Source organism: Amborella trichopoda, chromosome 12 (genome assembly GCF_054954075.1).
Source record: "Amborella trichopoda isolate Santa Cruz 75 chromosome 12, AtrichopodaSantaCruz75HAP2 v2.0, whole genome shotgun sequence".
Taxonomy (NCBI): domain Eukaryota; kingdom Viridiplantae; phylum Streptophyta; class Magnoliopsida; order Amborellales; family Amborellaceae; genus Amborella; species Amborella trichopoda.
Window position 1 is genome coordinate 4772940 of NC_142347.1, and position 15679 is coordinate 4788618.

At 38.6% G+C, this 15679-nt stretch overlaps 1 pseudogene across 1 annotated transcript; it reads right to left on the reverse strand.

Moving 5' to 3' along the window:
• Positions 1-4131: 4131 nt before the first annotated feature.
• Positions 4132-11968, reverse strand: LOC148779382 (ABC transporter G family member 39-like; annotated as a pseudogene). Its single transcript, XR_016046611.1, has 17 exons — positions 11911-11968; positions 11753-11829; positions 11611-11664; positions 11060-11479; positions 9476-9742; positions 8965-9281; positions 8649-8809; positions 8408-8511; positions 8154-8298; positions 7952-8050; positions 7714-7823; positions 7235-7567; positions 6456-6747; positions 6109-6326; positions 5760-5987; positions 4940-5462; positions 4132-4588 (listed from the first exon to the last, which is right to left on the reverse strand). The product of XR_016046611.1 is annotated as an ABC transporter G family member 39-like (transcript).
• Between the last annotated feature and the right edge of the window lie 3711 nt (positions 11969-15679).

The following is a 15679-nucleotide window of genomic DNA, read 5'->3' on the forward strand; positions in this document are numbered from 1 at the left end:
GCACTACTCTAGAACTCCTTACTTGCCAACAAAGGAGGTTATGATCTAGCAACGACAAATCCAATCTGGCTCCACCTCTGTATTCTAACCTAGTTGAGAAGGGTTATTATATATCATATCATTTTGATTTTGGCATGTTGACAGAGGGATGGATGGATCGACAAAACCGAAGAGGGCTACTCAACAATCACTTTTGGACTCAGGGTTGGACACTAGCCAAGGTACTGTGCCCCAGCCTTAGATGTTGTGTTGGGCTCGAGCATGCTATGGCTATACTGTCGATGGCTAGCTCTATATGGGAATAAGAGAGGGAGCCAGAAAGGAAACAAAGCACACTATCTTAAAATCGGGCCTTCCTTGCCCTTCGAGCTTCGCTCTCGGGCTTGGAATGTCCTGCTGCTTGAGTCCTAAATACCCCTTAAGGGCAAATAAAACTTTCTGGCTCCCTATTTTAGGAGGTGAGGTAAGAGATCTGGCAGCACAACCCTTGTTCATTATTAAGGGAGCTAGTAGCTAGCATGCATGCGTGCATACATGCATACACATGCCTATATATGTGCATGCCTAACATAAACACAAATCAATTTAATGACTCGGTTTGGTACCTAGACGTCGCTCAATTGGCACTTTAAAGGCCCTTTACAGAGATTGAAGATCATTTATGCATCTCATTACATAAACAAGACAAAACACTTCCATATACCCATCTGCCTTGGCCTGGCCCGGCCCTTTGCCAGCCCTACATGGCGGTTCAAAATTGAGAACTATGAACTACTCTCAAAAGAAAAAAGATAAAACAGTTCAGGGCGGTTTGAAGTCGTATGCTTTTAACCGCTTCAAAGATGCTGCTTATTCACCCATTTCTCCATCTTTTATCTCTTTTGTCCATTTTCCTCTCCAAAAACACTCTCAACTGCAATATTTACCGAACCCCATCCTCCTTCTCCACGCATCTCTCCCTCTCTGTGTCGTTTACATCATCTCTCTCTCCATCTTTGCTCTCACAGGTAACACTCATCCCTGCTTCACCTGAAGCTCTCTGTGCTGTGACTTCCTGATTGAAGTTGTAGCAATCTTTAACCTTTCCATCCACTATGAAATATGCAATCATGAGATTAGAGTTTTACTAGGTTAACAATACTCAATTTTGCCTTTTTCATTGTTTATTTCCTGTAATTTCTCATACTTAGTGTCTACTCATTTTTTGTGTTCTAGGGATAGGCTTGAAGTAATGAGAAAATGATTAGTGATTACGTAAATAAATTACTACCTATAAATTCCATGTCATCTGCCGTTTTGCATGCATTCTGGATCAAGTTGATTTATTATGTATTTGATTTGCATATTTACTATTTGGCCATATTGTATTGGTGAAGACAATTTGAGAATTTGGCTAGGGCCGGAACGCCCCAAGTATCTATTAAATTCTAGGGGAATTATCTATATACCCTCTTTTTAAGTTTCGTTTCACAATAGGCCCAAGGTTTTAAAAGATATCTTGGAATATAAAAATTATAGATTTTATTTTTTCTAACCCCCTGAGTTATTTTAAACCAGTTTTTTTGGTCTAACAAAGCTAAAAAGACATGTCTTTTCCAAAAGACATCATTCCAAACTTCTAGAGAGAGAGAGAAGGGCTTCACGAAGGTAAAAGGTTACCGGAAAGAAAGAGAGAGAGGTGTTTGGAAAAACACGGGAGGAGAGAGCGAGTGAGCGACACAGGAAGAAAGAGAAAGAGAGAAGTTCGGCATATATAAGTGAGGAAAGAGAAATGATTGGGTTTAAAAAGAGCATGTCTTTCTCATATTTGTTTAGGTTAAAAAATAAGTTTAAATGACCACCGGGTTAGAAGATATCTTTTGAAACCTTGGATTTATCAAATATAAAACCTAAAAATAGATGATATGGAGATATTTTCCCTAAATTCTAGTTCAAAGATATCTTATCAAATTCCATAATAATTAGATATTTATCAAATTTTGTTATGGAGATATCAAATTCTCTACCTTGGCATAGTCTCCCAACCATAATAATTAGATATCTATTAAAATTAAAAGTATAATTTTTTGGAATAGTCCTATAATATTGTTTTTACTTTTAATTTCGATAGACATCGAAGTATTATATATAAAATAGGGAAAATTACTAAAAACCCCCAAAAATATACTTTTTAGACACTTTACCCCTACCCTAAACTTTCTGCATTTATTTTTCTCAAAACCCACCTTTTATAACTAATACACCCAACTCATAAAGTTACATCTTTTTTGACAAAAATACCCTCCTTTCACATGAGAAATCATTTTTGAATCTCAATAAAAAGAAACGCTGGACCGCATTTGTACAACGCCGGACTCCTCAGCTAATGTACTCCCAAAATTCCGGACTGCCATATCAAAACACCGACTGCCCCTTCGAAATGCCGGACCGCAACTCCAAAATATCGGACAGTAACTTCCAAATGCCTTGACCACCCATTCCAACAAAGAAAATAAACACCGGATTGCCCATTCCAACAAAAAAAATCTCTGGACCGCCCATTCCAGCAAAAAAAATCACCGGACCACTGGTTCAAAATGCCAGACTGCCTTCTCTATCGAAAGTAATTTGTTCTACGAGGGAAGGGTATTTTCATTCAAGATAAGTGAATTTTTTGTGCATGGGTATTAGCTAGAAAACATCATTTTGAGGTTTATATAGATATTTCTTTTCTGACCTCAGCTGCCCCAAGCTTCGGCATTTGATAAGTTCTAATTTGAATATGTTTTTGGTGTTGCGGACGATGAGGTCCCCATTCTCACAGGGAGGAAAAAAAGGAGAAGAATTTTTTACTTTCTAGCTTCTTCTTTACCTCCTCCCCTCTCTGCCTCATTTAGAAGAAGAACGATGGTTTTGTATTTTGATGATTTAAAAATCGGAGGTTCAGATCAAGAAATGTCAATGTAGATCATGAATCGTTGATCATGCTCTGGGACTTCTTGTCCATAACCTGGAATTGGCTTGGTACAGAGTGACTTGCGTGAGAGAAATAGGTGAATCACACGAGGAACTTTATTTTTTTGTTATTTTTATTTTTTAATCTTTCAAAATTTAAAAGTATTATTTTGTTTTTTTTGTTTGTCACCCAAAGAATCGGCAAATCGGTTGAGCCTGACCAATTCGGGTATCTTATTATCAACATCATCTCGCAATTTTGCTTTTTTTAGACCATACCATCGACGACTCTATACGTCTTCGTATCTTTTCTCACCCCTTCTAACCACGCCCTCGATGCCAACCACACCCTCAATACCAGTAACTTATATAAGTTTCAAATCATTGGTTTTTGACCAAAATGCTTTTTAGTTGGCTAACTATTAAAAACCTCCTATGAATTAATACAAAACGAAAACAATTCAATCCTCTAGAGGAAGTATACTGGAAACTTAATCCCGCATGTAAATATTTGCATATGGGTTAAAATTTGTAGATTTTCTATGTTTTGTCCCAATTGTCAATCTTAAAAAATAAAATAAAAAAATTTAAAATTTACATAAGACAAATGGTTCAGGAAGCGTCTACTCATAGCTGGGTTCTTAAGTAATTTTTTTTTGATTAAACTATTATTCATATTGTGAATTTAAACAACTAAAACTTGTCTATCCAGATCAAAATTGGTCGATACAGATTGAGATTGGTGGGTGGATGATCTAGGTCTATGTTACACCTTCAGAATTGCTTGATTTATGTCATTTCTAAATTTTTATCATTATTCCTTTTTTTTGTTTCTTTGTTATTGGACCCAAAGACTCGCCCGAGTTTGCCATGGTTTTAGAACACTGGGTGAATTGATGATGTTTTGCAAAATTTTAAAGAAAAGGAATCCTCCTGGGCAGGTGTCTTGCGACGACGGGTGTACTCTACTCTACTGTGGGAGTCGACTATGATCTCCAACACAAAATATTTCGTCATTTCTTTTCTATGATATTGTTTATTGTTATTGTCTGGTGGTAATTTTCTTTGTCAACACCAAATAGGAATTTTATGTTCTTAAGAATGCAGGTTGAGACATTTAAAGAAGGGGAGTGATATTATGTCACCGTATCATTATAATATAATGAAACCAAGCACAAAGGAAACGAGATCTTGATCAAGTACACAAAAATTCAATCATATTTCATTGAATTGAGATGGGACATTACAAGCCAAAATACACCTGACTTTATATCAAGGGAGAAAAATGGATAAATACATGCGAGAAAATTGTGAATACACTCATTTCCATAATGAAAGGGAGAAGAAAGGAAACAATAAAGTGAATGAGAGGATCATGAAACATTCATCTAGCTTGGAAATTAAGGGTGCGAATGGATAAGGCAAAGACAAGGGCGAAGAGGATGGCATAGCCAACAACAACACAGGCAACCCAAGGCAGCATGTCATAATCAAATCCATATGAAGCATTGAGGAAGTCGCGTAGCGGTACGGGGTTGCCCTCGGCCGTGAGCAACTGCTTTGTCACATTTCCAAACTGAGACACCATCAAACCGTAAAGTGTCCAGGCGACGGGACACCCCCAGTAGTACCACCTCCACCAGCCGGGGATGCTCTGCAAACATGGGAATGGCCATGAAGTTCTCACAAATGATCTATACATTGTTATGCAAGTTGTGTTCTCTATTTTGCTAATGTCATAGCATTTGACCTTTGTTTTTTATAACTTAATTGGAAAGAACTTAGAATTTAGACTTCATTCGACATAAGTTTAACGAAAGTAATAAAGAGCCATACAAGGAAGGCTTATGTGGTCCTCTATTGGAGCTAACCTATACAACATGATATTTTGAAGGAAAAAACATAGTTATGTTGGCTGGATTGGAATCCTAGTTTCAAGAAAATATGAAGCAATTATATTTTAAATTAAATAACCAGGAAAACGAAAGATGTGTAATTCACTTACAGTGCGTGGGAGCAAGAAGCCAGTGAAGAGCATCCATACACCATAGAATGCAGAAAAAAGAATGGAGGCAAAAGTAGCATTGGGAGTTAAGGCCACAGTCATCATCCCGTAATATGTGTAGTAGAGGAAGGTAAAGAACATGAAGAAGAAAAACCACAAGAACTTTGCCAGAGTGAACTCGAATCCGATCATACAGTACACCACCACCCCATATACAGCTGTTTGTACAAACACATAAGGCAGTTCCACCAAACCTACAAACACAATTTCACTTTCATTGCCATTGCCATCAAAAGATATACCTGTATTTTCTTTTTATCAAAGTTCTGAGTTGTTGAATTTGTTTCATACCTGACCCAAGGCATATGGAAGGGCTGAGAACATCCCAGCTGCTCTCTCCCTATAGAATACACTTCTCTCTATGTCGACCACTGGCTGAACTGAAGATGCATTATTCACCCCGAGGAAGAGAACCGCAGAGAACATGGAACCCATCGCATTGAGGAAGTCTTGTTGCTGCTCTCTATGTTTTGACCATTCGTGCAGCACAGTGAGGTTAGAACAACAGTGAGTTGGAATGCATGAAGTACTAGCATGGAAGGCAATATAAATATCAATCTTGAACATTCTTGGTTCGGTAGTTTAAGAAGACATTCTCAAGTGCTAGTTTTTATAGTTAAATTTTAAGAAAAAGCTTTGGAAAATTTGAGAAAAATGGAAGCATAAAGAAAATTGTTAAAAAAAAATTTGAAACTTGCGAGACAATTCAATCATAATTTTTTCTGTTGGACCAGAAATGGAGAAAGAAGAGAATGCTTACATCTTGCTTCCCATGTCCCAGAATATGCTGCCAAACAGGAGGGCGGCTACCAGGGTGAAGAAGAAGCGTACTGCATTGTATTGAGGGTTTCTCCAGTAGGACCAGTGTTGCTTCCAGAGGCAGGCCACAGCTTGCACCATGAATGGCTGTGAGAATTGGGTCTCGAAGTGTAGGTCTTGAGACCCTGGTGTTGGCTTGCTCAACTCCTCAATCAATGCCATATTCCTCCTACAATTATGGGGGAAGTAGTAATCTTAAGACGAAAACTAAAATTTCCCAAGGAGATCAAAAGGGAGGATCACGAGTGACTTCATCATAGAGACAGAGAAGAACTAAGGCAACTACTCACTCATATAGAGGAGAATTGGCATAAATGTTAGCGAAATCCGCCTGAAGTCCATTCTCAGAGGCTATGGAGGTGACCTCCAGCATCCAAGTTGCAGGATTATATCCTGAGGTTATCTCGGGGACACCTTCGATTGATTGGAAGTAGTCGGTGAGTTGTTGTGAGTTCATCCCCAATGGGCCTGCGTAGATAACTTGTCCTCCTCGTTTCATCAAGAAGAGCTGAGAACATGAAAATTTGTTTGTAGGAATACATAGGAACGAATGGATAGAACATATTAAAGGCAGAATTCCTAAAACTAAGTATTTGTTTGTGTGCGTGTGCGCGCGCACGCGTGAGAGAGTACATACCTCATCAAAGGACTCAAATATGTCAATGCTAGGTTGGTGTATGGTGCAGACCACGGTGCGGCCTGTGTCCACTGTATTTCTTACAGTCCTCATGACAATGGCGACTGCTCTAGCATCGAGCCCCGAGGTAGGCTCGTCCATGAAGATGATGGAGGGGTTGGCAATGAGCTCGAACCCCAATTGTCAGTCTCTTCCTTTGCTCTGTGGAGAGGCCATCGACCCCTGGCACGCCCACTAGAGCCTCCCTCAGGTTGTTCAGCTCCACCAGCTCCATTACCTCCTCGACAAAGGCCTGGGTATCACAATGATAAATTTCTAGTTACTTAGACAAAGCTCCATTTTTTATAAGAAAATACAACTTCGTAAAAGAAACTAGAATTTGACCCTTTATTGTAGAAATATTTAGAGATTTTGTACCAGGATTAATTTCACTGCCCAAAATTAAGTCGAGGGAAAGGCCAATAGCTAATTTAGCAGAGATCCCAGTTAGATATTTTCTGTCCAATATAGTTTGGAAGATATGGAGTTGATTGAGGAAAAATTTCGAGCACTATAGTCTTTCTTGTGTTGGACCATTGAACAATCCTAGATGCTTTAAATGGAGAGACAAAACTCTTAATACTTATTCCTAAGGGTGCAATAATCGAATTTGTTCTACATTGGTGTGCTTTGCTTGGTGGTTAGGATATTAGGGGCTGCAACACATTGTCCAAGGTTCAAATCCCATTGCCGAACTTCCCAAAACAAGACAATCAAATTTGGAATTTGAGGAGTGTAACCTTTCGAGTGTGCGATTGGACATCAGCTGGGAGTCGCAACCAGGCAGAGAAGAGGAGCGACTCATGGACAGTGAGATTAGGGGAGTGAATATCATTCTGCTCACAGTAACCAGAAATACGGGCAAAGGTCCCTTGCTTCTTTGAGTAGCCAGAGATGGAAATGGATCCTTCAATGTAGCCACCAGTCTTATGCCCGGCAAGGACATCCATGAGTGTTGTTTTCCCTGCTCCGCTCACACCCATCAGGCATGTCAGCACGCCTGGCCGGAAGCTTCCGCTCACCCCTTGCAACAATTGCAATCGGTCTTGTTCTTCCCCATGAGCCTTCATTTCCTGCACACCTAGGCCTTTCAGTTCACTATCTTTTTTTTGGGGGCTATCGACATAATTATCATCAGGATCATTTTAGTATCCACTATTAACTGCTATTACTTCTACCACTACTACTAGTAAATTGGGTCAAGAAGATCTTGACATACGGCTGGCATGTCGACAAAGTACTTGATCTCCTTGAAGGCCAATGCAAGCGGTTTGAATGGTAGCACCATTCCTTTCTTCTCTTTCATTCCATTTGTTGTAGTAGAGTCTCCTACAAGGAGAGAAACACATGACAAAGAGTGAGACCTTTTAAATTTTTCTGGGTAAGTAATAGGATCCAAACTACACTTTCAATGTTGAGAAAACGAGCCTATCTCCCTCTATGACTTCTCTACTTACCAAATACTTTTCCATTCAGATGTCCATTGACCTTAATTTGGTCTTCATGCTTCCCCTCTGATGTATCCTCTGTGATAGATGCCTGAGGCTTCCCAAGAGCTGCATAATGAAACAATTTACGTTTTTTTCCCATTAACTTCTTTTCATTTCGATCAATTAACAGTAGAAACAACAAAAGGTGAAATTGAAATGTTGTACTCACGGTCAAGATACTTTAAAGGTAAGGTGTAAAGGATGTTGAAGAGGACGTTGTAACCCATGAGAGCCCCAATCCCAATCCAATACCAATTTGCTTCAGTGAAAATCCCTCGAATCTTCAAGAGTAGCTGGCCTATGTGGACACCATTCTGTTGCACATGTACAAGATAGTCAGCTACTTCCTCCATGCACTCTTTTATCCTAATCTACATGAACCCAAAAAGTTTTAAAAGGATTTTTTGCATATTTCATGTTAACCTGTATCCATCTATTTGATAGGAACTCATTTACAGCCACAGCATTCTGAGCATACATGAGAGGAGAAGACCAGTATCCCCATTTCCACCAGCTGTAGATGTCCTCTGCCAAAATTTGGATAATAATTTATTTATAATGGTGTGCATACTTTTGTAATATAAACTAAAGCAAAGTAGCGCAGAGACAGTTACAATATGAACATTGTACATAATCAAATGTTACTACATCCATGATACATTACCTCTTGAGACAATGAAGCCTCCCAAGACAAATATCACCAATAGCGCAAATGCTCCAAATGTGTTCGAAATGATTTGGTTTCGACCTAGTGCCCCGATAAAGCGGAAGAGAGACAAAGACATCTGATGCAGGTTGAATAGCAAAAAGAATTGCCTAAAGAATCTGAAAACAGGAAAACCAGAGGCAATTCATTGTCAATTCTAACATTACAATTAAGAAAAGAAAGACAAAAAGAGCAAACAAAATTCACAAGATTAATTTAAATTAAAAAAAATAAAATTCATGAGCTTTGGTAGGGCAGAGGAGGATGAATTAACCTGCTCGGGTTCGGTGCTAATCCAACTGAGTAATAGGTTATAGCTACCCATACGAAGGACTCCAGTAAAGAGATGGGTATCCTCATGAGAAATGTGGGGAGAGTATAGGCCCAAGCAGGGAAGAACTTTGCATCTCTTTGCTTGTAAAATACAGGCAGCTTCACTATCGTCATTTGCAATTCTGCTAGACCATTAAACATCGCGTTCACGAGCCCAAAGAACAAAACTCCCATGTACTTGGACCCATCCCATAAGGTCTTGTTTCCCATCTCTGTGCGGAGGAAGACTGTCGTAGTCATGGTAGCGACAATGGCTATCTGTGAAGAGCAATACAAGGTCCATCAAATGAATGATTTTCATAGATAAACCGTATGATTCACCAACTCTTTCATTCAATATCAAGGGAAAGAGAGAGAAACCATTAGTATCCTCTCTCTGTTTCTCTATCTGTCCTCCTATATATCTATCTAAAATGAAACCAGAGGAAGAAGATAAGAGTGAATGGTTGGACCTGCATAGCTTTGAAGATGAAGATGAAGGCACTTCTCTTCATAAGGAGCACTTCTCTATCAAAGCAAGCCTTGAAGAGCTCCATCTTGGTTAGGCCATACTTGTTTCTAACTAGGGCGGCAGGGTGGCACTTGGACTTGTCATAGGGCACCGAGAGACCAGATTGCATCTCCCTGCCGACATGGAAGGACTGGAATGCATCTGCAAATTCTTGTACTGGGATATATCTGTAGCGTTGATTCTTGTCGAACCAGTATTGTTCTTGATCCTTGATGTCACCTGTATTGGCAGTCAAGTGAGAGAGAGAGAGAGAGAGAGAGAGAGAGAGACAGAGGACCTCTTGCAAGAAATGAGAGTGACAGAAGATATTGGAATTACACTGATTCAAAATTTTCTAGGTGTCCTACAGTCCAGTTTTTGGTTATTAAGGTATTGTTCAGTGTTCAAAAATTCAGCTGAGTACACGGTTAAAGCTCAGGGTAATTGAGAAACTAAAAAATATGATAATTTTATTCGATATTGAATCCATGTATAAATCCTGTTTGTGTGATTTGGATGTATGACAATGATCTGTGAGTTTTTCTTGCTCGATTTTCATATTTTCTAGGAATTTGGCTGAAGTCCAGGGGGTCAAGGTGGCTAGGCACAACAACATAATGTCTTTAGTTCTGTTCATGCCACAAGTAGGGGATCCCTTCCCCACTGAACTACCCAAAAAGAAAGGTTTTATATATATATATATTTTTTTGAATTATTCTGAATGTCTTAAATTTTAAATGAATATTTCTATGTCCCTGTTTTATATATATATTTTAGATTATTTTGAATTTTTATATTGTTTTTAGTTTAGTTTGAGTTTTTCCCTATTTTTATTTTCTTTTTTTTGGGTTTTTTAAGGGCTCTTTTATCTGTGTGCACTACTTACACGTGTTCACTTGGACTCACTTGAGTAATTCGGCTTCGGCTGTAGCAATAGCCAATTCCAGTGCCCATGCCGAGTTCCAAAATATTGGAACTCTTTAGGTTCACAAAGTGTTGAATCATGGATACTCATCTCTATAGTAAAAGTAGATTAACCACTGGATAAAGTTTTATGTTTAAAAGCAAAATTAGCTGAGTTGAAAGCTACGAGAATCATTCACGGTTCATTTGCCAGGTTTACCGTAAGGCTAATTTGGTGGTCGATGTTCTTGTCAAAAAGGCTACAATTTTTGCGGAGGCCACCATTTGGCGCTCTAGGCCTCCAAATGTTTTTAACCTTCCTTTATTTCATGACACAATTATCTTATTGTAGGGTTATAAGATAGTACGATATAATTTTTTCTATCTTTTATTAATGAAAAATGGATAGCGGGCTTTCTTCCTGATTTACCCAAACAAAATAAAAGTCATGACTCGTAGAAAGACTATAGTGTCTGCAATTAGTTTCGTTGGCTTCTCAGACACATCATTGGTTTCTCAGTCCCTGTAGTGCAAGATTCTAGATTGAAAGTCATTCTATATGTAGACTGTAAACTCTTAGACGGATACAGAAGGTTGCCTTAACAATAGGACGGGTTAAGTGAGAATGAGAGGCAATTGAAACTCTTGCAGTAAGAGAGAGAGGTTTTACCTCCTGCAAAAAATCGGCCACTCCTTTCCTTTCGGGACATCGGAATCCCATCATGTGGAAGAAGTCGAGAATTGATTCTCTCGGTCCATGGTACACAACCTGTCCCTCACAGAGAAGGATGATGTCGTCAAAGAGATCATAAGTCTCCGGTGCCGGTTGCAAGAGAGAGGCAACAAGGCTTCCAGAGAAGACATGAACAAATTGTCGGAGGCAGTTTAAGATTTGGAAAGTGGTGGAGGAGTCGAGCCCTGCTGATATCTCGTCCATTAACAGAGCAGTCGAGGGCCCTACCATCATCTCTCCTGTCGTGACGCGTTTCTTCTGACCGCCGGATATCCCCCTCCTCATGTCGTCCCCGACCATGGTCTCCGAGCACACCTCCAGCCCAAGCAGCTGCACACACTTCCTAACTTAATTTTCTCACTAAAACATCTCATTCTCTTTAACATATCCCAAATATGCTAATCTAAATTTGAGTTGGAGGGAGAAAGGGAGAGGAGAGTGTCTTATTTGGGGTGCCAAACCTTAAGTATATAGTCGGTCAGGATGCTTGATTTTTGTCCTTCCAATGTAATTGCCTACAAAAGAAGAAGAAACAGTGGGTGAATTGAGACTGCTAATACCATGACTTCTTTCTGGGTTAGGTCTGTTTCATTGCTATGTTACCTTCATGAAAAAATCAATATCAGGGTCTGGTTTTATGGACTGATCCTTCTCTCTCCTTGAAAGCTCCGCAAGAACGGCTACAAAAACCAGTGGCTTTTAAGCAGAGCATTCCAACAAAATCAGCAGCAAAAAATAGAGTTTGTTAGAGAGAGACGAACCATATCTGTTTCCTACGCCTTGGCATCAAGCAGAGAAATCCATGGTCTCTCGGACAGTCTTCTCTCCAATGTGCAGATCGTTTTGGCTGATGTACACCGACGTCCTCTGCGGCACAAACTCCCTCATACTGTGCCCATTGTACGTCACCTTGCCCGAAACCTGTCAAAACGCACCCAAAGAACTGAAGTTTCTCTCTTTTTCTCTCTAAAAAGTGCCAAATTTTGAAGATGAAATTGTAGGAAGAGTAAACCCACCTTGAGGCTTTTGTCCAATTTTCCTGCGAGAGCCAAGAGGAGGGTGGTCTGTCCAGCCCCTGGAGGGCCTAGTAGCAGGGTCATCCTGTCATCAGACCAACACACATTGTTTGAGAGAGAGAGAGAGAGGGAGAAAGAGAGAGAGAAGTAGTTTTGTCTATCCACCTTCCGGGTTTTATCACGCCGGTAATTCCCTTGAGAATTGTCACGGGCTTTTTCTTGCTCTTGAGCAACTTCAGGAAACTCATAAAGCTCTGCCAACAACATGTCTCTCTTAAGTGAATATTAAATTGAAAGCACAGGTATTGCAGAAAGTTGTATGTTTTCTTAGGTGATTCCAATGGTTTTTTTGGTCACGATTGTTTGAAGTGAGACCATTCGAGGAATCCATAATTACTCCTAGTTATTAGATGTCAATTTGGATGTCATATTTTTTTTTTTTTTAACGTGAAGTCTAGTCCAAGACACGCTTATAATCACTGCATTTAAAATCTGACATATGAGAGTGATTCTGACCTCTTTGTATTAAAAATATATGGTCGCTTTATATACTTTTTCTTTTCAATTATTAAGGCCATTATAGGTCTCTCAAGAGAACAATTTAAGAATTCAAGGATTTTTAAGTTCGAATGTATTTTCTCTGTATATTTCTTTTCAAATATAGTAGTTGCTGTAGGATCCCAATACAATCATGTAGTAGAGAGAGTAGGCACCTCAAGGGTGTTATGGGTGGCATTGAGGAGAGTGGGCAAAGCCCTCCCTCCCAAGTAAGCCTCTGCGTCCACCCTGAGTTGCTCATATCTGATCTCAACCTCCGGCAATGTTATATTCACTCTGCAAAGCCAAAGCCAAAGCCAACCACCATTAGATAGGAAGAGCAAACATGTGTGAGATATAGATATATATATATACCTGTCTATGCGCTCGCGGAGCTTCTTGACGAAGATTTCATTATCCTACTGGTTTGTACCTTTATTCTGAACTATGCAACTGACTCTCTCTCTCTTCATTCATTTTTTGAGTCAAATCTTGTGCTCAATGTGAGTGATAATTGGCCATATGCTGTTGAATATGCAGCAATGTTTCACATACTGTTTTTTTTTTTTTTTTTGATATTATTACTGTGCCATTGGCTTGCTTAGAATGTTATTGGTTTGCAGAAGTAGATCAAGCATCATTTGATCTCATTTCGAGTCAAATCTTGATGCTCAATGTGTGTGATAATTGGCCATATGCTGCTGAATATGTAGTAGCGTTTAACACACTATTCTTTAGCTGATTTTGATATATTATGTTGTTATAAGATTGCTTAGAATGTCATTGGTTTGCAGAAGTAGATCAAGCTCTATTTGTTCTTATTTTGAGTTGCTGAATGTGAGTGATTTGTCCATATGCTACTGAATATGCAGTAATGTTTAACACACTATTGTTTATCTGATTTTGATATCATTATGATGTTATTGGCTTGCTTAGAGTGTCATTGGTTTGTGGAAGTAGATCAAGCATCATTTGATCTCATTTTGAGTCAAATCTTGGTGCTCATTGTGTGTAATAATTGGACATATGCTGATGAATATGCATCAGTGTTTAACACACTATTTTATCTGATTTTGATATCATTATGATGTTATTGACTTGTTTAGAATTTTATTGGTTTGCAGAAGTAGATCAAGCACCATTTGATCTCATTTTGAGTCAAATCTTGGTGTTGAATGTGTGTGATAATTGGCCACATGCTCCTGAATATGCAATAGTGCTTAGCACATTATTTTTTATCTAATTGTGATATCATTATGATGCTATTGGCTTGCTTAAAATGTCATTGGTTTGAAATAGTAGATCAAGCATCATTTGATATCATTTTGAATCAAATCATAGTGCTAAATGCGTGTGATAATTGGTCATATGTTGTCGAATATGTAGCAATGTTTAACAAATTGGTTTTTATCTGATTTTGATATCATTATGATGTCATTGGCTTGCTTAGAATATTGTTGGTTTGCAGAAATAGATAGAGCATAATTTGATCTCATTTTGAGTAAAATCTTGGTGCTAAATGCGTGTGATAATTGGTCATATGCCATTGAATATGCAGAAGTGCTTAACACACTATTTTGTTATCTGATTTTGATGTCGTTGGCTAGCTTAGACTGTCATTGGTTTGCAGAAGTAGCTCAAACATCATTTGATCTCATTTTCTGAGCCAAATATTGGTGCTAAATGCGTGTGATAATTAGTCATATGCTGTTGAATATGCAGCAGTATTTAACACATTGTTTTTATCTGATTTTGATATCATTATGATGTTATTGGCTCTTTTAGAATGTCATTAGTTTGCAGAAGTAGAGCAAGCATCATTTGATCTTATTTTGAGTCAAATCATGGTGCTAAATGCATGTGGTAATTGGTCATATGTTGCTGAATATGCTGCAGTGTTTAACACACTATTTGTTATCTGATTTTGATATTATTTTGATATCATTATGATGTCATTGGCTTACTTAGAATGCCATTGGTTTGCATAAGTGGATCAAACATCATTTGATCTCATTATTTGAGTCAAATCCTAAATGTATGAGATAATTGGTCATATGCTGCTGAATATGTAGCAGTGTTTAACACACCTATTTTTTGTCTGATTTTGATATCATTATCTGCTCCACTAATGTGAAACAATAGCTATAGAAATAAGAAATGGGATTAGAACTGTTTGCCTTTCCCATACATTGATATAAATCTGTAGACACCCTATTTTTAAAATTGATAAAATTCCATGATTTTCCTAATCTTAGAAAAACCTAGGACCACACTATTTTAGAAGGCCCCTAAACCATAGACCACCATAATCCATGGTCCCAATCCTATGATCCACACCTAGCAAATCTCATAGTTTTTAGTAGTTAGTCATCTACACCTAGTAAATCCCATAGGTTTTAGAAGTTATCCATTCCACACCCATGGTTTTAGTAGTTATCCATTCTACACCTAAAAATCTCATAGTTCTTAATAGTTATCTAATCTACATCCCTTTTAGGTCTATAAGAAAAGGAATGCTAAGGGGGAGAGAAAGGGAAGAGATGGGAGAGAGAGGTGGGATATGGGAGGCTAGAAAATCTAGAGAGAGAAAGAAACTAGAAAAAAGAAATCTTAGAGAGAGAGAGCTCAGAGAAAAAGAAAGAGAGGGACAGAGAGAAAGATAGAGAGCCCAGAGAGAGAAAAAGCCGGTTAGCAAACCTAAGACCTAGGAAAACCCTAGCTCTAAACCACCCTTAGATCAAGAAATCCAACCAAGCCAAGGCTTGGTCAAAACTTGAAGAGAGACAAAAGAGGACACACGGCATAAACTCAGCCGGTCTTGATATGGGCAAGGTTTTAAAGCCTCGGGTTTGCAGGGCCAACTGGCCTGGCCAGGTATTTTTCTCATTCTTTTTTTCTTTTATTTTTTTAGTTATTTTATTACATCTAGGATTTTATGTTTATTTTATTCTTTCCTGCTTTTTGGATTGATGCTGAC